At 38.4% G+C, this 22,234-nt stretch overlaps 1 protein-coding gene across 11 annotated transcripts in view; it reads right to left on the bottom strand.

Moving 5' to 3' along the window:
* The window catches only part of LOC131426954 (uncharacterized protein CG43867), a 618,008-nt gene extending 606,244 nt beyond the window's left edge, over window positions 1-11,764 (bottom strand). For 10 of the 11 annotated variants that reach the window (XM_058589754.1, XM_058589760.1, XM_058589758.1 and 7 more), the window contains exon 1: window positions 10,416-11,764. The gene's annotated coding sequence lies outside the window, so the exon portion shown is untranslated. The remainder of the gene's footprint in view (window positions 1-10,415) is intronic. The other variant, XM_058589765.1, reaches the window with a different exon arrangement.
* Between the last annotated feature and the right edge of the window lie 10,470 nt (window positions 11,765-22,234).

Raw genomic sequence — 22,234 nt, 5'->3', positions numbered from 1 at the left:
GTGTAGCAATCAAAAATGTTTACTTCTATTCGACATTCTTCCTAGCTGGAATATCTCAGCAAGCGAACATTGTGCATAACATCCTTCCCTTGACGATGCCACTTCATCATAGCAACCGCTGACCGGCTGCAGCTTTAAATGACTCTCCTGACTGGGCAGACTGAGCAGACTGGGCTATGCGCTATTCAGAGACCAGACCAGACTAAACCACATCAAAATATATGTATTAAAAAAAACATAATACACAACTCGGTGCACAGTAAAAAATCGAAACCGCCTGTCAGCGGCTGCTGCACACAACCATGACAATAACAACAACAACCGCACTGCCAGAAGAATGAATGAAAGATCTCCGGAGTCCGTGGGTATCGCATTTTACCGCTGCTCGACCGATTGGGACCTACCTCGAACGACCTCGGAGCTGCAGCGGAGCAGCTGATTTGTGTAACATCATGATTATCGTTGATGGTGGGCTGGTTCATTACAGGAAAAAAGGGCCCGGGAAGCGATGAACTTTCGAATCAGAAGAAGCAGAAGAAGAACAATGCACAAACTCATGGAAATGCGCATCCGAGTAGGCCTGGTTACGATGGGTTACGACTGTTTTGGGAGCGACCGAAAACAGGCGGTTTGTGGTAATTGCGTAATACCTGGGAAGCTGATAAACGCGTGCCATTGTTCGTCTGCGCAATAACGGAGTGTGGTTTTCTCTCTCTCTCTCCAGTCGATCTACTTACGGTGCCTTTGCTTCAACCAATTAGCGCTTGAGTGTCAAATTGAAGATGTCAGATGATGCGCCACGATAGAACAAGCGGCAGATGTTGACGTCATGCAAGGGGTAGATATAAACTATCTGTTTGATTTCCAATTCAAATCGACAACGATCGACTGTTGCCAGTGTATAAGCGGAAAACTGTTGCCATTCAACTGGGCCCATAAAACGAGATGTTGATGTGGCTTTTCATCCTTTTCCGGTCGTTTCCAGATCGTAGTAGGTCATACGTGTGGCAAAAAAAAGCGAAGAAACGTGTCGATGAGTTCGCCACCAAAACCTTACGCACCATGCCCTCAGCAGTCGGCTGGGAAATTCTGGGAACGGCAAAACAATTTATGACAAACGACCGACCGGAGAGACAAGGTGGCAACACTTGTGAGCTGTTTAAGGTTTCTGGTTTCTGGGCTCGAACTGCTAGCGAATATACTATAGGTGTTGGTTCGTTGGTGGTGCCTCCGAGATATGTATGTTTATATGGTCTGTTTCGAAGTGATACCGGTTTCGAGTCACGTTCCGTCCGCTTCCAGCCGGGCGTTTGCTATCTAGCTTGTGCCTTTGCTTGCTCAGGTTTTAAATTGTTTTCGATGTTTGGTCGTTTCCGTGGTGGCAGTCGCAGAATCAGAATTGAAATGGAGTCGATGATGGAAGGAACTTCGACTGAGAAACTTGCTTCTTTTCATATCGAAAGGCGATTAGACACAACAGCAAAATTTTACTACCGTGTTTTATCAGTCACTTTATAAATTTGCAACTAATGGATGGATCTAATGATCTTCTCACTACGCTTGATGGGCAAGGGAGATATTACTCAACTGACGTGAATAAGCTTAAAACACGGAAATTCATACATTTTGACACCAATCAATGCCCACAGATTAATTTAAGGTATTAGACAGTACAAATCTGGCCAAAGTGACAAAATTAAAAAATCTACTTTGATTAAGATTCGTTGACCAATTCCCAGTACTGCTCAAATAGGAGAAACTATTATTACGATCGATGATCTGAGTGTCGCGTATGCTAATTCTGGACTAAAAACAACAAACGCAAGCGCACTTCGGTGGCATGTTTGGTCATGCGGGTGCGGAATTCGGAGGACTTTTGGTGTCAATTGGTAACTGTTGATGGAAGAGCACTGGAGCCTTTCTTTCACTTCTTGTAGTAACAATAATAAAAATCTCTGAGGCATAGGCCAGTAGGTCGCGTGTAACACCGTGGCTCGCTCTGCGTGTTACATTTTTCTCCATGCTCTCTCGCAAATGTGCAAAATGACTCTCGATGTGGCCGGGTGGCCAAGAAAGTTTTGATATTTTCGGATACAAGTTTGACTACAAATCCAATAAAGCTACCGCTTGTTTGGCAGCCTTTCTAAGCCAATTTTATTTCTATCTCATGTTTCGTTACGTTACTAACAAACAAGAGCAGAAAAAATGGCGCGTCTATAGATATCGACTTACCTTCACAAAAATAACATTCACTTAATTTTTATCGCGACAACATATATGTTTTTATGCACTTATCGCATCTAAATTAAATTATCTAGACATTGTCAGGATAGATTTTTAATGCATGCTTTTGAAGGCGAGATATTCAATGAACAAGTTGAAAGACGGCGTTTTCAGCTATGCAATTCTTCCTTCAGAAAAAAGACTTTCCCGACTGCTAAAGTCAATGAATCATTTTGAAATTTTCACAGAATAATCTTAACTAATTTTCTAAGAGATTGTCAGTAGGATTTTTTGATAATCGTCACCGTTTCTGAAAGCCCTCTAAAACGCTCTAAAACACACTGGCCTTAACCCTTAATGTTATTTCTTATGAACGTTTATACGTGACACGTCCAGAAAGTAAAGACTATCCCAAAAAGTATGAACGCACTTTGATTTCGCTGTAAATAATTCACAAGTGTTAGATATTCAAATTTTATTCGATATACTGATAATATTAGACTACAACAACAGAATATTATTCTCAACATTTGCTACTGGTGCTCCAGCTAGTCTACAATGGCTAGTAGACTAGCTGGAGCACCTTCTTGCGAACGTTCCTCATTAAATTCCGTACAGACTTCTTGGCGACAAGTTTTAACACTTTTTTCCAATCGTTTTCGAACTGTTGAATGGTTTCGACTGCCGAGACATGTTTCCTAAGATGTGCCTTCGCTAATGCCCAAAATTCTTCAATTGGTCAAAGTTGTGGGCAATTTGGTGGTCTTTTGCGACGAAAGTGACATTTTTGGTAGTATACCATTCTACCGATGATTTCGAGTAGTGGCAAGAAGCAAGATCTAGACAGAAGACAACAGGATCCTTGTGGCTTCGAATCATGGTCAGAAGTCGTTTTTGTAAACATTCCTTGATGTATATTTCGCTGTTCATTGAAACAGTGGTGATGAAGAATTTCGAAATCTTACCGCAGCTACAAATTGCGTGCCAGACCATAGTTTTCTTACCGAATTTTTCGACTTCAATCGATGCCTCGGACTGGTTTAACACTTGCCCTTCTCGCACCGTATAATATTGTGCTCCCGGCAAGGATTTGTAATCGAGTTTCACGTAAGTTTCGTCGTCCATGATTGTGCAGTTCAAATTTCCAGCAAGAATCGAATTGTACAGCTTTCGAACCCTCGGCCTGATCGATGCTTCTTGTTTCGGACTACGTTTTGGTTGTTTCTGCTTCTTATAGGTTCAAGAATTTAAACGTTCTTTAGCACGAAGAACATTTGATTTCGAAGTGCCCACTTTTTTGGCCACATCCCGAACTGAAACCTCCTTCTTTTGCCCGAACGCCTTCAGAATCCGTTTATCCAACTGAGGGTTAGCAGGACCTTTTTTCGACCCGTTTTCGGTTTATCCTCAGAGGTGTTATCCTCACCGAACTTCCTGATTGCATGGCCAAACATGTCCCCGAAGTGCACTTGCGTTTGTTATTTTTAGTCCAGAATTGGCATACGCGACACTCAGATCATCGATCATAATAATAGTTTCTCCTAATTGAGGGGGAATTGGTCAACGAATCTTCATCAAAGAAGATTTTTTAATTTAGTCACTTTGGCCAGATTTTCACTGTTTAATACCTTAAATTAATCTGTGGGCATTGATTGGTGTCAAAATGTATGAATTTCCGTGTTTTAATCTTTCGGTTTTTTCACTTACTCCTTCCATTTTTTGCTATCTTTCTCAGTGACAGTCCGCGTTCTGTGCACCATTTGTATACAATTTTTCAACGTTGTTCTACTGAAAGTCCACGCATTTCGAAACAAACTAATGAAAACGAATAAACAACTGCACAAGTGGTTCGAGAAGAGTGTAAACAACAGGACGCAGCCATAAAAATTGACAGATTTTGAACCATTGCGAAATGGTAGCGGTTTTTGGTTGCGTCCATACTTTCTGGGACAGTCTTCAGGTGCACTCAATTTATGAAGGGTTGAAAGAATTCCTCAAAATTAAAAAATACTTGGCTACACTGAATGGTTTTTTTTCTAGAAAGTTTGTTTTTTTTTAATAGGAAAACAGTATTGTTCGCAAGCTGTTTTGACAATGTATAGTGTTGTGTTCAATTAACGCCAAATTCTCTTCAGTGATGAGGCGCATTTTTGGTTGAATGTATAAGTCAACAGGCAAAATTGCCGCATTTGGAGCAAAGATAATCCACACGCCAAGAATGTGCAATAATTTTCGATGCATCCCGATAAATGTACTGTTTCGGACCTTATTTCTTTACAAACGAGGAAGGACGTAAAAGAAAATCGATGCAGAACCATGATCAATGAATTTTTGTTGTCAAATCTTCAAGATATGGTTGTGGACGAAATGTGGTTTCAACAGGACGGTGCCACATGTCATACTGCGGCTAAAACAATCGACTTATCGAGAGAACATTTCAACTACAACTTTATTCCGAGACATGGACTGGTGAACTGGACTCTGCGTCCGTGTGATTTGACGCCACTTGATTATTTTTTTGCGGTGATACATTAACTAGTTGGTTTATGTGGATGAACCAGTAACGATTGATGCTTTGGAAAAGCAATATTCAACGTGTCATTGCTGAAATACGCCTTCAAATGCTTGAAAAAGTGATCGAAAATTGGACCTCCAGAATGACAGAATTGTCTAAAGGATGAAAACAATCATCATTTTTGAGATTTTTTTAGAATTATCGTGCAACAAAATAAATTCAAATGTTTTGCATGATAAAAAGCATCATTCGAACACCATTTTGTATTTTTTTTCGTGAGAAATAAGTCGGTGAAGAGGTATTTTTGAGAACGCTTAAAAATCATGATTTGGGGTGTCCACTGTATCTCAGCGCAGACTAATCAGAAGTGAACAAATCAAAGCAGCTTAGTTAGAGTAGAAGTTTTTCTAGACCCCAACGTTTCCTTTTGATTTTTTTAAATTTTTGGTTATTGTTCAAAGTGAAAACTACGATTTTTCACGAAAAATGTATGTACTTTGTGTGTAAAATTTAAACAAAATTAGTTCAGTAGTTTTTGAATGACGATGGACACGAACTTTCAAAACCCGCTTTCGAGAAAAACGCGTTTAAAACTTTTTGTCTATAAAATCAATGGAAACAATTTATTACTGCAGGGAGCCCGTAGGGTCCAACACTTTCAAAAAATCATATTTTTTCTATTATAATTTGTTATAATGAAACATTTCAAGAATTTTTGTCAAATTTTTAAGTTGATCGAAGCAGAAATCTTGGGCCTGTGTGCCGAGCTCTTACTTCTTCGCAGTATGAGGTAAGCACAGATAAAGGCCCATAACTTGCTGAGTTTGGTTCCGATAGGCTTGAAAATTTCACAAAATATTCTTTAAATGTATTACTATCAGAAAATAGAAAGAAAATAATAAAAGATTTTTCGAAAGTCTTAGACCCTACCCGCCCCTTAAGGGAATTGAAGAGATGGAAATCGGAAGGGGCTAGATCAGGGGAATACGGGGGGGTGGTTGAAAACGTCCCATACAAAAGAGTCTAGTAGTTTCTTCGTGGCCTTGCCCATGAGAGGTCTGGGATTGTCGTGCAGCAGACAGATCCATGTCCTTCGTCATCATGCCCTTTCTTTTAACCTGAATCGCCCTTTTCAAATTTTTTAAGCGTCTCACAGGAGCTTTTTTCTTCGCAACGAGGTAGCGAATAACGGCGCCGAAATTTTTCGCATGAGATGCTAAGCGTCAAGAGTTTTCAATACAGTAACCTCAAATTGGTTTCGTTTTGAAGGCAATGAGTCAAAAACCAAAGTGAGTTTGTTAGGTCATCTGTTAATTTGACTCATTATAAGACCAGTTTGGATATATTATCCAGTGATTCCGGGACCAGATATCGGATCTAGATAAAATTCAATAGCCGACTATGAAATTATAAAATCTTTAAATTAAATCTTCGCCACTTTACCGCGGTCTTACCAGCCAGCTGTAGTATGTTCGAGCCCCGGCCCGAAAGGATTCTTAGTGCCAGCAGGGTCGTAGCACCAGCTATGCATTGGTTTTGTAGGCTAAGAATCGGCTACAAAGTCTGTTGAAACAGAAGGTCAAATTTCACAAATGGTATGCAATACCAATGTATTACTTGAATTCACCTTTATTTCCGGAACCGAAAGTCATATCCGGATTGAGTTCAATAACGGCCTTTCAATAATGGCCTTGAAAATAACCATCACCTCGATTATACCAACGCAGTCAAAACGGCGATAACACGCTTAACGCGAAAAACAGCTCCTGGATTGGAATTCTTCAAAACACAACTAAACCAGGGTCGCTAGCTCCTTGCTAAGAAGTGCTCTAGGAAGCGCCACTCGAATGTGAAATCGTGGACAGTTTCCCGCAATAAATTCTATATGGCAGTGGGTGATTTCACCGAAAGTCTTTTAGCCGAAAGCCATTTCGTTAAAAGCCGTTTCAACGATTTTCTTATGATTTTATAAACTCTTTCGTTGCAGAGCATCTATATCGAAATTTGAAGAAAAAAATAAATTGTGGCTCTTCATCGAACACCTCTAGAGTATTTAACTTTGCATACAATGGCCCTGTAATCGTCTCGTTTACCCTATCTATCCCGAACTGGACTTTTACATTTATGCTAGGACCAACCGAGTGGCAGCGAGGTCAGACAGCACACGTGTGGAAGCGATGTGACGAAGCCGCATTAGCCAACTTTTCACTTGCGCTCAGTTAACAAACAATTATCACAAACATTGATCTCGATTCATGAACTCAACTAGCATCCCTGGAAATTCCAATCTGTGGATGGTATACCAATCTGGGAAGTCCAATCAAGAAAATACTCTTTCTTATATAATGGGAATTGGTTTTGAAGGGTGTATTCGAAAAAAAAATTGGCAATCAGAACACCTTCTGCAACTTTTTAAAAAGCAGCGTGAGTAAATCTAGTAAATCGTAAGTTTGAGTAAATCAAGTGTTTTGCTCACACCTGTCTAGTTTCATAAGTAGTTCCAGTCATTTCGTCGAAATAAGATTTGTAACAAATGAAAAACAAATATACACCCAAACCTTCATTTATGAACTAAGACATGGGTTCGCGAATTGAACCAGTTCGTAAAAACAATTGGCGTTATTTAGAATTTATTTCGTATTGGAATTTTGTTCCTAAAAAAAACTTTTGTAATGAATGCTGTAAAAACTAATCATATAGGTATTTTCTGAACGGAATTGATGAATAGATATCAGAGAACAAAGTTTCGAAATCCAATATGGCAACTTTTGATTTATCTACAATTTTTGAAAACCCTTACAATAGGGGTATTTGCAGATCGGATTTGATGATTAGTTGCCGGAAAATAATGTTTAAATGCCTTTCTAAAACCAATATGGTTCAGGTCAATCGATATTCCTTGAAGACCATTACGATATGATTATATAACATTTAAAAAGTAGATATGTTTCAGAAAATGGTGATTGCAACCGGATTTCTACTCTAGATGGAGACCTCCAGTCCATCGATATTGTTTGAATATTTTACTATACGAATATTTTCGAAACGACCATAACAAGTAGAAGTCTAAAAAGGTTGTTTGAATCCCTTGCATTATGATTTTTTATTCTTACATTCATATTGTATGATTTCAATTTTTGCCTTTCTCTTCCTTTTGTATAGCGTGAAGGGCTATGCAATCACGGAGTGTCATATACCATTCGACTCAGTTCGTCAAGATCACAAAATGTCTGTGTATGTATGTGATGAACTATTGCACTCAATTTTCTCAGAGATGGCTGAACCAATTTTCACAAACTCATATTCAAATGAAAGGTCTTATGGTGCCATAGCTTGCTATTGAATTTTATCTTTATTCGACTTCCGGTTCCGGAACTACAAGGTAATATATGCAGATCTTTGAGAAAATACGCACTCAATTTACTCGGAAATTTCTCAACTGATTTTTACAAACTAAGATGCAGTTAGAGGTCTTGAAATTCTTTAAAAGATTCCCGAAATGTTGATCCAGTTCCGTTGATATACATGATTCCGCTTCCGGAAGCACAAGTATTATTTTTAATGAAGCTGATAAATGATATTACCTTCCATCTATCGGTATGATAAAACCTTTCTCAGCCCTTGCTTTATATTGAATATATATTAAACATTTTCAATTTAATCACTTTGTTCATACAATTTTTGTACATGACTTGAAGATAACATGATTCTCATTCATTAACATGCATTTCACGATGGAAAATCAAGTTGATTTTAAGACCAAAATTCAAACGCATACACTTCACTGGGTTCTAGTTTTGGTAAAACAAGTTTTGTTAATTGCAATATCTCTAACGGCTATCAGTTCTGTGCATAGCACTTTTATATCAATCGTTTTTTCTTGTAACACCAGAGCAGTAGAAATGTAGATAATTTATCATCACATTAATATTCTGACAACTAGTATTACGATAAACATTAATTTACTATCATTCAAAAGTTACTCTTCACGAGTTTTACAAACGTATAATAAGCGAATTTCGTTTGCATGAAAATGTTTAAGAAACGCGCTTGAATTTCAACTAAGTAATGGTTGATTTTCCATTTTTTTTTGCTTTGTGCTGTTTTTGACATTAGACAGTATGAAAAACAACATATTTTTCAACTACTTCAATATGTGCAAATCAAATAGCAAATTGGTTGAATCAACTAATTATTAGTTAAAGCAACAACTGCAAGAATAAAAAATGGCGAGATCGTAATTTTTTTTTATTGGAGTGTTTTCCGTGTACTATCAATCGCCAGTCCCTAGAGTCGGAAATCGTTTTCACTTTATGCAGAAACCTCTTTTAACGAAGTAGGCTTGTAAGAAAAGTATACGTTACTTATACCGTTTTCGTTTTTGAACCTAGACGCAGGCTACTCTGACTCCGAGTAAAACGAACACGTGGTACGCGCCCTAAACAACAACTCATGAAAAAAAGAAAAAATGAACAAACTCGGCTGGATGCGTGGTGTGACCCGAGAAAATTTTCAGAGCGAAACTACGCGATTGGAGTCCGATCTAGAGCGACATCAGGTTGCTAAAACAAACATATCAAACGTTGTTTTGGCGACTCTGGGTCAGCTTTCGGGCTGCTCTGATCAATAAACGAAAACGGTATTAGGATTTGGTTCGTAAAAACAGTTACGTAAACATAAACGGAGATTTGGGTTTAGAATAATTTCCAATAAATAAAATTACAAAACAGTACATAATGTGTAGATAAAACAAGCGCACATTGCCTAAAGAGCTCAAATGCAAGTATTTATCGTAATAAACTTCAAAGCATTGTGAAACATAAAACTAAACAAGGTATCCGCTGAAAAGAAGGTAAACAAAGAGAACGGTCATTGGCGTAAACTTAATGCTATTTGCAAAACACTTTGCACGTTTGTACCGGAGTGTAATATCTATTCTGACGTATTGACGTACTTCAATTTCGCATATGCACTATCAACTAAAAGTTGATGGTCTAATTTGTCTCTAAATTTCTCGTTTTTGGCATCAAAACGGAATCGCATTTCGAAGTGACTGAATAACGTACTCGCTGTTCGTGAGCTGCGATCGGTGAGCGAAAACGTCAAACCAAACGGCGAGAAATAAACTTACCAACACCACGGCATGCTGCGATGTAAACACGCACCCACCAGCAGCGACTATTTCGCTGAAATAAACAAACAGGAAAACAACAACAAAACCACTATCCAGCAGCACAGAGCCGAAGAGAGCGAGTATCAGACAGAAAAAAATATAACGGAGAGAGAGAGAAGAAACAAGTGTGATTCCGACATCGATTATAAGCAGCAGCAGTGGCTATCGTCGTCAAGGGAAATAACCGCTTCGGTTGCAGCAGGCAGAATGGAATGCATAGGAATTCCATTCCACTACACGCCACTCGGACGGACATTCCTGTGCAGAGTCTAGAGTCCAGCCGGCTTGACGGGTAACGGCTGCCCGCTAACTAAGGATAACAGGGGATAGTTGCTAACACAGTTCCCAACTATTCCGCTCCGGCCGTTCGTCTGGTTTATGATTTAATTAAATTTGACAATATTGCGCCTTAGCCGGTTTGGCCATGTTCTCTGACCGAATTCCAATTCGCAGGTGGGTTGGGTCACATTCCAATGTCGGTTTGTCGATAGTTGGTTTACTTACATTTTATAGAACTCCACGTGAAACCGCTGTCTCTCTCTCGCGCTAATCCATATGGATAGACATCAGGACACACTCCGAGATCGATAATCCGCAAAAAAAAGAACGGTTTCTGTCTCAACGAGAACACACGAACTTCGCACTCTTTTTCACGAACACACGACAAACTTCTCCCGGTGGCTCTCCTCAGCAGGCGGCCAGATCAATAATTCTTTGCTAACCACGGGACTTCAGCAACTCGGGTCACACACAGAAAAGGACTACACTACACCGAACAAAAAATAAATCGTTTCATTCGACACCGCAATCACAATTTAACACCTGGATCCTGCACCTCACTCCGGGACATTCCCCCACAGATGGACAGTAAATCAAACGAATGTTGAATGTGCAAAGAAATACATCACAGAAAACTTGCCAAACGTCGTGAACCGTTCCGGAACGACCGATAATTCTTCTACTCGAAGGCCTGGCAGGCTGGGCAACACCAACGCACACAGAACAACACACAAGATTTGCCTATTTTTTTCTTTCTTTTTTTTTTGCACTGCCTGCCTCTCCTGACCAGGGAGAAAAATGTGTTCACCTCGCTGACGAGTGACGGTTCACGTTGTTTCTCACGCTCTCCGGCTCTCTGTTGAATTTCTCTCACTCGGCTGGCGAATGTCGTACACAATAAAATCACGCAACTTTGGCTTTCTTCACTAGCAGCCTAGGGAAAGCGTCAAACTGTGACGGATTTTTTTTCCAACCGACTTCCTGTGGCAGTAGCACTCCCACAGCCACTTGAACGATCATCCGAACGGAGCAACGCCTTCCCAACATCCATGGTAAACTTTTCAGTCAACGTGTAGGGCACATTTCTTTTTCCCCAATACAATTTCTTCGTCAAAAAAAAAAACAAACACCGCTGCTTGAAAGACAACCACTGCGGACGATAACGAGAGCGTGATATTTCTAACGTCAAATTCACCGAACCGTGACAATCGGCATTTGTAATCACCGAAGCAACTCACGACGACTACCATCCAATTAGGTTTGGTGAGCAGCAGCACAACACAATCACGAAATGAGCCACGAATTAACACGATCACTCTCACCTGCTCTCCGGTTTTTTTTTTATTTTTTGTTCTTCTTGTATTTGCAATCGAAACGCACGTGAGCACACGAGTATGACAAACTCACACAACTGCTGCTGATGCTGTTTCTTCTAGGGTTTTTCGAGAGACGACCACCCTCAAAACCGAAAAGCACAAAACGCGCTCGCTCACACTATCATCAGCTATCAGCCTGCTGGTCTCTTCCACCGAAGTCGCGACGTCACCGTTTTAAAAGCACGCGAAACACAACCACTGCGCGCAACTGGAAAACAAGCACTGAAGAAGTGCGGCCTATCGGCACGGCTTGCTGGAATCTCTCACCGCGAACCAGCAGAGCGTGAGAGCAGCAGCATTTTGACGTTTTGTTTCCAACATTCCGGTACTATCAACGATCGTCGACCAACCAACCGTCGTTTGTTGAAATCGGTGCGGTGTGGAGCCGTGCCGGGTGGGTCGGAACACTTTTTTTCCTGGTTGCTACTGAGTGGGGTATCATCTGCGGGAGCTTTCAGAGAGGAGAGAAAGGGAGTCAGACTTGCACACAGCTGATTGGTGAAAAGTGCCACTTGGGTTTCGCGTTGGTCACCAAACCGGCAACGAATGTTTCGAGGGTGGTGCGTGTGTGACTATGGATTATTGTTTTTTTGATGAACTGAAATTTCTCGTTACCAGTGTATGCATCTCACTTTGTAATGGAACAAGAATGGTTATCTTTCTCAAAATGTGTTTTGAAAAGTTGTAATACTTTAATAAAACGATAATTAGTAACCCTGTTATATTTTCTAGAATTCTCTCTCAATGTTTCAATGTAATTGTCCAGATTGGCTATTACCCTGACTGCCTCAAAGTGACTAAAGTTATTCCTGTTTACAAGTCTGGTGATCGTTATGATTGTAATAATTATTGTCCTATATCGACTCTGTCTGTCTTCAACAAAATCTTCGAAAAACTATTGGTTAATAGACTTCTCGAATTTTTAAACAAACATAGTGTCCTTTATACATATCAGTATGGCTTTAGACAAGGTTCTAGCACACATCTATCATACACTGAAATGAAAATCTTACTTATATTCATCAGATTTGTCATATGAATCGTATGCAGAATATAATTTATAGAGGTTATATGAAAACTTATAATCTTTATTTAAATTGTATTGAATGGCGAACATGGTAACTTGTGCGTCTTTAGTGCTGAGTCAAATTGTGATAAATTTTGTGTAAAATAGGTGGCTTTTTGCGAAAATTTTTTCGACTAAGCAAGTGACTAATTGTGCTTTAAACAGATAAGTAGAAAGTGTTTTGTAAATACTTCTATTTTGTGCTGTAAATTGTGTCAGTAATCGCCGTGCGGCGGTCGCTCAAACAAAGCGGCGTCGTACCGTGGTATATTGAATGCATTGTCTATTGTTTTTGCATGGTTCACTTTGCTTTAATTTCTCCCCCAGCTGTGTGTCGGGCCGGTTTGGTTTGTGCATGAATGATGGGTGAATGTGTGAAGTGTAAGGAAAAAATAACCATATCAGATATTAGAATAACATGTTCAGTTTGTGAGAATGGCTATCACCAGCGCTGTACTGGGCTTACGAGAGCCATGGCCGGTTGGGTTTCAGATACACCGGCGCTTTTGTTTAAATGTGCTGATTGTTTGGAAGGTGCCGCGGTGTCTAATATGATGCCAAAGGATGATGTTCTTTCGCTCATTAGTAATATGAAGAAGGAGATGGAGAAATTCAAATCCATCACTGATTCGTTTGCTGCTGTGCGGGAGAGTATCGAGGCACATATTAATATCGCGATAGAGAGTGGAATCGAGAGACTGATCAGATCTTCCAATGATGCTCTGGAGAGCAAAATGGCCTGTTTAGAAAACAGTGTGGCCAAAAAGTTGGAAGATTTGAAAAGTTTCGTGATTAAGAATAATCAGCGCAATGATAATGAATTGGTCGTAATGAAGAGAAAGAAAATTGTTGCAGATAGAAAGACTCATTCGGAGTCAGATGGAAATCCCAGACGCAAAAGAAAAATTATGTCTAATACTGATGATGAACCACATGATAAAAATGTTGATAATGATAGTAATGACGAAGTTTTTGATAAAAATAATAAAAAATCATACGCGGATGTTCTTTCTGGTAAATTAGCTAGAAATAGAACGAAAAGTAACAGAAAACGTGAGACTCGCTCGGTTATTATGATTAAACCTATTGAGTCTTCGCAAACAAGTGATGACACGAGACAATTTCTGAAGGGTAGGTTGGATCCAAGAACACATAAAATTAGTAATTTCAAAAATGGTAAAGATGGCTCGATTATTGTTGAGTGTGCAGCAGGAGAGGATATTCAGTCAGTGAAAGAAAACATTGAAAGCAATTTAGGTACTGAATACAATGCTGTTATACCCAAGCCCGGGAAACCTAAACTGAAAATAGTTGGGATGAGTGATCGATATTCCTCTGATGTATTTATTGACCTATTGAAAAGTCAAAATCAGGAAATTTCGATTGAAGATGTAAAAGTTGTTGCTGACTTTGAGAATCCACGCTTCAAATATAACAAATTCAGTGTTATAATTGAGGTTGATAAAAATACTTATTCTAGTTTGATGGCCGCCGGTAAGGTTTGCGTCGGCTGGGATAGGTGTTCGGTTTTCGAGTCGTTCAACGTATTGCGCTGTTTCAAGTGTGGTGAGTTTGGTCACAAGAGCACCGAATGTTTAAACAGTGAAAATTGTTCCAAATGTAATTCCGCACATAGAACATCTGAGTGTTCTTCAACTGAATTCAAATGCGTTAATTGTCTGAAAATGAACAAAGAAAGGAAATTGAATTTAGACATTCACCATCCAGCATTTAGTAAGCAGTGTCCTGTATATCTGAGGTTGCTTGAAACGAAAAAGAACAACATTATGTCAATGGAATAGCAACTAATCGATGGGAGGCATTCAGATATTTTGTATTTGAACATAGCCGGTTTGTCTTCTAATTATGTCGCAATGCGTCATCTTATAGAGGATAGACATCCTTCATTAGTTTTGCTCTCAGAGACACATATTGTTGATTCTGACGCTTTCGATCAGTTCAGTGTTCCGGGTTACACTGTTGCTTTTTGTTTGTCCCATTCCAGGCACACGGGTGGAGTTGCAATTTACGCCAGAGAATGAATTAAATTCAGCATTCAATCAAACGAAGCAGTTGGAAATAATTGGTTCTTGGGTATATCAGTTGAAAGAGGCATGCAGATGGGAAATTATGGAGTCGTTTACCACTCTCCAAGTTCAAGCGACCGCCAGTTTCTGGAAATTCTAGAAAACTGGTGGGAGAATTTCGTCGATTTTGGTAAACTAAATATTATTACTGGAGATTTTAATATTGATTGGCTCAGTGATCAAGGTTCGAATCAATTGAAACAGTTAGCAGAATTCTTCAATTTGAGGCAAACTGTGAATGAATTTACAAGAATTTCGAGATACAGTAAAACATTGATAGATCACGTGTATTCCAATTTCGACGGTGTTTATTCAAATGCGGAATCCGATTGCAAGATTTCAGATCATGAAACAATTGCAATTTCCGTAACGAGTAGCTCTAGAAATGAGGAAGATACGGTGAAAATCAAGAGTTGGAAAAACTATTCAAAGCAAACCATATCTCGACTTGTATCAAGAAGCTTGGGTTGTACACAGTTGACTGGAAATTTGGATCACAGGGCATCTATTCTTACTGACATACTGAAAAAGTGTACTAATGAATTAGTAATTGAAAAGTATGTTAGTTTGAACAGCTCGAGTAGTTGGTACTCAATAGACCTCTTACGGTTAAAACGGGAGAGGGATAAACAGTACAAGAGATTCTGTAGAACTAACAATGATAGTCACTGGAGTAGATATACACAAGCACGAAATATTTATTCACGGGCACTGAAGAAGACTAGATATGAATACATACAGAGGAGAATCGATCAAAATCAACAAAACAGTAGAGAGTTATGGAAAATTCTCAAACAGCTTATCAAGCCTACACATAGTGCATCGAAAAGTATAACTTTTGACGGTATAGAAGAACACACAGAACAAATTATATCTGAAAAGTTCAACAGTTATTTCATAAATAGTGTTCAGCAGATCAATCAAAGTATTGAATTGGTAGGTGAACCTGTTGAAATAACACAGCCGATGAATAACTATTGTAGACTTGATGAATTTCAACCAATCGCTTTTGAACAACTGAAAAATATTTGTTTTAATTTGGGAAAATCGACGGGTATTGACAATGTAAACTCAAAAGTGATACAGGATTGCTTTCATGTTATCGCACACGATCTACTGGATCTGGTAAATGAATCGTTGTACACGGGGCACGTGCCAAAAGTGTGGAAAGAATCTCTGGTTGTTCCTATCCCCAAGGTTACTGGAACGGATAAAGCCGAGGAGTACCGTCCCATTAACATGCTGCACACGCTGGAAAAAATTTTGGAACTTGTTGTTAAAGATCAGCTGATTAACTATTTGAACTCTAACAGTTTGCTAATACCGGAACAATCGGGATATCGTAAGGGTCACTCTTGTGAAACCGCTTTGAACCTAGTATTGGCAAAATGGAAGGAGAAAATCGAAGCCAAAGAGAGTATTTTTGCTGTGTTCTTGGATCTGAAGAGAGCCTTTGAAACAATTTCAAGACCTTTATTGTTGCAGACATTGCGGCGTTTTGGCATCGGGGGAATGGCACATGAATGGTTTGAAAACTATTTATGTGGTAGATCTCAAAAGACTGTTTTTAACGATGTAATGTCTAGTTCCCTCGGCAATTCACTTGGTGTGCCTCAGGGAAGTGTGTTAGGTCCTATTCTATTTATCATGTATATTAATGATATGAAGCGAGTCTTACGTTTCTGTGATATAAATTTGTTTGCTGATGATACTGTTCTGTTCATTACGGCTAGAGATTTCAATGAAGCTGTTGCACATTTAAACGAGGATCTAAGTTCGCTGGTTCGATGGTTAAAATTTAAGCAACTGAAACTAAACGTCGCGAAAACTAAATATATGGTTATTTCTTCTGTCAGCACCGGTCATGACGCCAATGTGGAAATTGATGGTGAAATTATTGATCGCGTTAGAGAAATGAAGTATCTTGGAGTCATAATTGATGAAAAGTTAACATTCAAATCTCATATCAATAACGTCATCAAGAAGATTGCCAAAAAATATGGTGTATTATGTCGTTTGAAAAATGACTTAACGACCCATAGTAAGATTCTTTTGTATAAAACAGTCATTTCACCACACATTGACTTTTGCCCATCCATTCTGTTTCTTGCTAATAACACACAAATCTTGAGATTACAGCGACTGCAAAATAAGATCATGCGATTAATTCTAAAATGTAGTAGATATACCTCCTCAGATTTTCTACTGAACGCATTACAATGGCTTTCAGTGAAACAGAGAATTTACTACTTAACCATGGTATTTATTTTCAAGATATTAAATGGCATGCTGCCTCGATATTTGTGTGATCGAGTTGAAAGAGGAACTGATTTGCATAGGTACAATACTAGAAACGCGTCTGATGCTAGAACACCAAGCTTTTTGTTAGCCAGATCGCAAAACTCATTGTTGTACAAGGGAATAAGTTTTTTCAATTCGATGCCAAGAGAGATCAAACGCGCGGCCTCATTGGTGGAGTTCAAAAAGTTATGTATTTCACACATAAAGTCCGCTTTGTAAGCAAATATTTAGTTAGTTAGTTCAATTTTTTTAGATTTTTTATTTTTTTACGTATTACGAAGATTGTATTTTTTTTTTGTTTATATATATTATTGTGAGACGTATTAAGTTACTATGTTCGGTATGATGATGATGGATTTTTAGTTTGTTTGAGAGTTAAAAATAATGAGCAGTCTACAAACGTTTGAGCCTCGCGCGCGAAGCAGGTAGTGACTATTTGGAAAGCGAACAGGACTGGCCGAAGAGCCTTAGCATTCAGTGTGTTAAGTTTGCTCTTGACCTTGATCGCAAGGTTGGATAATTATTTAAGGAATAGATTCGGGAAACTAATTGGGATCGACAGTTGTTGATGGAATTGGGCTTGGCTCTGCTCATCCGCAGTCTCGTTACTCCATCGTAGCTGATGTGTGTAGCGATGAACTGGTCCGGCGGGAAGGGCCAGATGAATTACTGTCTGATACTGGTAAAGATATCGGGTTCGATTCCTGATGTGATCAAGGATCTTCCCGGGTTGGAAATTTTCTTGATTAACCCTGGATAGTAAATCCGAGATATTTGAATGTTATTTTGTGGTCAGTCGTTCTTTTGAAGAAGAATCTATACCTGCTAGATTAATCAGATCGTTTTCTTTTGTTTACTGGTTAAGATATGTGCAAAAATATTAATTATCATTTAGATAACTCGTTCTGCTCACACCTTTGTAGGGGTATGAGGTGGGACCATCATCATCATCAAGTGTATGTTAAATCTAAATAGACGTTACCATAATGAAAGTTATAAGAATATTTCATATAATGTATATTAAAGTCCGATGAAACCTAACTCGTTACATAATTTATATTCATTGGATGTGTCTTATGAATCGTACGCAGATGGTATTTCAACTGGAACTCTACATAAAATCTAAATGATGTTCAATAAATTTTATATCTTCATAATATGTATGTATAATATGTATGCTCATGACAGTTTTTTAGGAAGTTCTGTTATTTGAAATCGCTGACAAGACAACTTCGTTCAAGGATATGCCCCTGAAATAAATATCCGGTACGTTTCATTACTCTGTCTGTCTAGTATGAGGATTTAAATTTTTCATTTATAGTTTCTGGATCCCAAGTCTCCTCCGCAAATATCAGGAGGTACTCCCTTACGGAACGGATGACTAGTTTAGCTTGAATCCTTGAAAAAAGAAAGTAGTTTCCGATTATCAGCTTTTCGGAGTGCATCTGATTCGTCTGATAACAGTAAATATCCGATGAAATCAGCCAGTCCCAAATAAGTAAATGTAGTTGAAATATTAAAATAATATTTTATTATGAAATTCTTCATATACGAAAAATATAACAATAAGTTTTTGATAAGACAATTGTTTTTATTGTTGTTTTTGATTCCCTTAAGCACCACAATCCCAGTTTTTTTTAATGTAAATCTTATATGTACCACTTTTTCAATCAAATAGCAATCATTTTATCTTAATAGAACTGGGATGACCTCCATTAAAAGTTATATATAAATTTTATAAAACTAGTCATATGGTATAGATAAACCTATCTGTATTAATTCGAAATGAATATAATATGCGCTTCATAAATTGTTTCAATGTATGTTGTATGGATATCTAGTAATGGTTATAGGGCGTGCCAATTAATTTGACTCAGACTGGAAATTTCATTTGTTATATGAAAATCTAGTAAAAATAACGTTACGAAGAGTTTTATGTTTCATAAGATTATCTTATATTTTTGACATGATGTTTAATACACTTTGTAGCTATCATTGGAAATGCTAATAGTGAAAAATCATTAGAATATCATATAATGTGAAAATGATAATTAAGCTAAGTGTAGAATTAGTAGACAATATACGAGATTGACCAAAAAAACATGATGGATGCCTTATTTTTAGATCTCAAAAAAGCCTTTGACACTTTGGATCACAGTATTCTCTTAAACAAACTTCAGTGCTACGGCATCAGGGGCATCGCGAACTCTATTATCAGTAGCTACTTGACAAACAGAAAACAATTCGTGTCCATCGAGGGCGACTGTAGCAATCTTACTGCCATAAACATTGGAGTGCCACAGGGTAGCAATATAGGACCACTATTATTTCTTTTGTATATTAATGATATAGGTAACCTGCAACTCACAGGGACTCCGCGGTTATTTGCCGACGACACAGCTCTATTTTATCCTAACAATGACATCAATACTATTATAAACTCAATGGAGAGCGATTTAAGTATTTTAGATCAATATTTTAGTGCAAATTTATTGTCCTTAAATCTTATAAAAACTAAATATATGATTTTCCGGTCCATAAGGAAAAAAATACCAATCCATCGTCATCCTAAATTGGGACATTATATTATTGAAAAAGTGGACTGTTTCAAATATTTGGGTGTTTTTTTTTTGACCCCACGTCAACCTGGATTCACCATATAAAATCTATTGAAAAACATGTGGCATCCTACTGTGGTATTTTGTGGAGGGTCAAGTCATATGTTCCTAAGCGTGCACTTCTAAACTTTTATTTTGCTTACATCCATTCACAGCTCATTTATTTGGTATCGGTGTGGGGTCGCGTCGCTAGCTCTCATCTAAGAAAAAAATCATCTTCTATAAACCTCTACTGTTTTCGAGCTTATTGTCATACTCCGATAATACCCATAACATCTCACCTCTAGCATACTTATGTGATGTTCAAACATTACTGTTCGTTCATGATATCCTACACAACACCTCAACTCACCATAATTTACAGTTTCCAACTTTAACTCACTCTCGAACTACACGTCGTAGTAACAACCTGCATCGCGTTCGAGCAGTCACAAACATTGGTCAAAGAAGGATTCTTTTTGTTGATCCAATAAAATATAACGAGCTTCCACTTGACATTCAAAGAACATCCAGCCGTACAATAATCGGGACTAGTCTGAAGGATCATTTTAAGCATAGACTGAGCGAGATATTTAATTAATGTAGTTCCTTAATGTATTAATGTATTCCTTGTTTTACAAACTGTCAACAGTAATTAATTCTTGTATAATTTTTTTTAGTTAGTCTGTATCATTGTGGATCCCTTAAAAGAAAACCAATTCCAATGGGATTCCGCAATATTTAATAATAATGTTCAATTAAACATCATGAAAATACAAACATGTCAGCGTATTGCACCGTAAGAGTTTCTTATAGTAGTATTTTGCCAGATTATTTTGTTTTTGAGCTGAGATTAGTTTGCGTCCACTACCAGGGTGCTTCACAAATTGAAGCTCTTTGATGTGGGGGAGTGTGGTGGGCAAAAAATAGAATTGACAGAATTTTCTAGTAAAATATCAAGTAATAAACTTACCTCGATAAAAATAGAAATCCAACTATTTGACATATTCTTTTTTTAGGACACAAAAGTAAATGACAGTTCCCATTTCTTTACTATTCTTCTGATTGGTTCCGCACGAATATGAAAATGTTCGTTGACCACCTAAAATTATTTCAAATAGAAATTTTACACAAACAATGAGAAAGTAATCGTGAAAAATAACGAGTTATTATCCGAAGAGAGAGTGAACAAAGAATAAAACCATATCGAAATAACTTGCGAGAAAAAAAATAAATCATCGTAAGACACGAACTCGATTACATTATAAATGCCGTTATTCATATGAACCAAACGTGTGAGTAGAAGTATGAATATAATATCTGATAAAATAAAATGTTTTAGCCTTTTTAAAAAACCAACGAGGAAAAAGACTTATGTATTCCTGATGATTTCCGAAGTTACGCGGGTTTTTTTGCGCGGTTTTTTACGCGGTTCGTATCCCCAGCGTAAAAAGAGACCTCAGTAGATAATGTAAATAAGGAGTGTATCGAAAAGTAGTTAACAACATTGATTATTGAATATTGTAGAAAAATTACATTTTTATGCATTTCACTGATTATATTGAAGAAAATCCTAGTTTCTGTGAAACGCTCGCACTTTGGACTTGACATTCTTCATTAAATTCTGCACAGTTACTTTTTTGACTTTGCTGGTGGCAGCTGTCCAGTTTTTTTTTAACTCCTGCATCTTTTGCGACACTGTACCTTCCTTCCGAAAGTGCCGCTTGACAATTGCCCAATACCTTTCAATTGGCCGAAGATTCGGGCAGTTCAGCGGGTTGATGTCCTTCTCCACGAATTGTACATTATTTTTTGACAACCACTGTAGAACGGAGTTGACGTAGTGGGCTGAAGCCAAATACGGCCAGAAGAGAAAAGAAGCCTTATGCTTTCTGTACAGTGGCAGCATTCTCTTCTTCAAACATTCTTTCTCGTACACCTTGGCGTTAATTGTGCCTTTCGTGAAGAAAATCGACGACCGCAAACCACAGGTACAAATTGCTTGCCAGACCAACACCTTCTGCCCAAACTCTTCCATCGCCACCGTGGTGTCAGCGTCGTCCAGGTCCTGGTACACCGGTTTCGTATAATATTGCGGTCCGGGCAACGCTCGAGAGTCTTCCTTGGCGTAGGTTTCGTCGTCGATCAGGATGCATCCGTCTTTATTCTGTAGAATCCGGTTATACAGTTTTCGCGCTCTTGTTTTGGCCTGAACTTGCTGTACCAGGGGCTTTTTCGGCACCTTCTGTTTCTTGTACGTTTTCAGGGAGTTCCGAACTTTGATTCGTTGAATCATCCCGATGCTGGTGTTGAACTGCTTGGCCAAATCCCGCGTCGACGCCGATGGGTTTTTCCTGATGTACTCAACCACTTTTAGTCCCGGCCGGGCTGGCTGGGACCCGTTTTCCTACCGGATCGGGGCAAATTCTTCATGGAAAGGGTCTTACCGAATTTCTCGATAATATTTTTGACACTGGTGTGGTGCACTTTCATCCGTTTTGTAATTTCGTTGTACGTGACACCACTTTCTGAGCACCAAGTGTGCAGAATTTTCTTTCGCGTTTCCGGATCAATTCGGCTCATCATTGAAACGATAAACCGTACCGAAACCAATCGA

This window comes from Malaya genurostris, chromosome 2 (genome assembly GCF_030247185.1).
Source record: "Malaya genurostris strain Urasoe2022 chromosome 2, Malgen_1.1, whole genome shotgun sequence".
Taxonomy (NCBI): Eukaryota; Metazoa; Arthropoda; class Insecta; order Diptera; family Culicidae; genus Malaya; species Malaya genurostris.
The sequence above is the reverse complement of the archived record's forward strand: the minus strand, read 5'-3'. Positions and strand labels throughout refer to the sequence as shown.